Genomic DNA, 1682 nt, shown 5'->3' with positions numbered 1-1682 from the left:
GACCGAGACGACCCGGTTTGGCATCCATCCCACCTAGCCACGATCCACGGAGGCCGAGCGAGCGGCTGAGTGTCGGGCGCCGCGCGTGCGAGCGTCCGCCGGCCGCGCCGGTCCTTCCGCGAATGTCGTTTCTCAAACCCTCCGGCTTGATAGCGGCGGCACCACGGGAAGCCGTCCACACACACACCGTCCGACCTCTATCCGAAAAGCCTTCCCGACCAACCGCGGTCGCGGGGGCGTCTGTCGCTCCGCATCGGGGGGGCGTATGGCTTCCGCGCTACGCGCTGCGGGCTCGGGGGGGCCGCAACGGCTGAGTCTGACTCGGCCGGGGCGCAGCTTCCCTCCCGGCAGTCAGCAATAGTGCCGATCGCGCCTGCCACCAGCCCCCTCCCCGACGGGTTCGTCGGCGCCGGCTGGCCGCCGTCCGCCTTCGTTCCCCGAGGGTTCCCAACCAGCGCCGATCCAACTCCGCATCCTGGCCGCACGCAGTGCGTGCCTCGCGCGGGTAAGTCGCCGGCGCAGCGCCGCAGCTCCCGACCCCCGCGTACGGGAATAGTTGAGGGCCTCAGCGGGCCGCACCGACCGAGTCCGACTCGGGCCGGGGCGCAGATTCCCGCTTGGGTGACCGAACGTTCTCTGCTCGGGCCGGAGGGCCGACGCCCGTCCCCCCCCGTCGTCCCCCACGGACCGCCTCCGAGGCCACTTCGCACGGCTCATCCTCGGCTCCCTACCAATGCTTAATCGATGGGGCCGCCCGGCCGGATTCGCGCCACCCTGTCCACCGCGAGTCTCCCCAGACTAACCCGAGTTACCGCCCAGCTCGCCTAACCTTGCACTCGCTCTGCCAAACGGTCGTGTAGTCGGCGGGCCGTCCTACGGGTCGCCCTCCCTCCCCAAACGCGCGGCGGGATAGCGGCAAGGCGGCGGCGGCGGCCAGCGGCGTCGGGGCGCTCGCACCGGAGAAGAGGCGTCTTACGAGGCCGGGCGCAGCTCCCTCTCGTTTACTTGCTGAGTAGCGGCGCTCGAAGGTTCCGCGGCGAGCGCGGCTCATCCCATTGAATGTCCCTGCACCAGGCTCCATCGAAGGGCCGCCCGGCCGGATTCGCACCCCCCTGTCCACCGCGAAGTCCCCTCGACTAACCCGAGTTACCGCCCAGTTCGCCTAACCTTGCATCGCCCCGCCAAACGAGCGAGTTGTCGGCCGTCCTGCGGGTCGCCACCGGCCCCAAACGTGCGGAGGGATAGCGGCAAGGCGGCGGCGGCGGCCAGCGGCGTCGGGGTCGACCTAGCACCGGAGAAGAGGTGTCTTACGAGGCCGGGCGCAGCTCCTCTCGTTTAGGGGTCCGCGAGGGTCGCATTCGAGGTTCCGCGTCCTCGGCTTCGGCTGCGCCGGGTCCAGCCCGATCCATCTCACCCCGCGGCAGCGTCAGACCACCTAGAGCCCCCGCGAACCGCGGCCGGCGTCCGGAAAACAGTCGCGCGAGCCCCCGCTCCGGCGGGCCGGCGAGCGAGAGGCGCTACCCAGCCACCCTCTCTCCTACCTGGTTGATCCTGCCAGTAGCATATGCTTGTCTCAAAGATTAAGCCATGCAAGTCTAAGTGCACACGGCCCGTACAGCGAAACTGCGAATGGCTCATTAAATCAGTTATGGTTCCTTTGATCGCTCCTCAGTTACTTGGAT

The 1682-nt window shown here is 69.0% G+C and overlaps 1 non-coding gene across 1 annotated transcript in view; it reads left to right on the top strand.

Moving 5' to 3' along the window:
• The first annotated feature begins 1538 nt into the window (after nucleotides 1-1538).
• The window catches only part of LOC147036414 (18S ribosomal RNA), a 1907-nt gene continuing 1763 nt past the window's right edge, over nucleotides 1539-1682 (top strand). The window contains exon 1 of the ribosomal RNA XR_015065156.1: nucleotides 1539-1682. This exon is cut by the window's right edge and continues 1763 nt beyond it. This is a non-coding gene — a ribosomal RNA (18S ribosomal RNA).

Source organism: Syngnathus leptorhynchus, unplaced genomic scaffold, assembly GCF_054491065.1.
Source record: "Syngnathus leptorhynchus isolate UIUO unplaced genomic scaffold, UIUO_Slep HiC_scaffold_637, whole genome shotgun sequence".
Taxonomy (NCBI): Eukaryota; Metazoa; Chordata; class Actinopteri; order Syngnathiformes; family Syngnathidae; genus Syngnathus; species Syngnathus leptorhynchus.
This window is presented reverse-complemented; position numbering and strand designations above follow the sequence as displayed.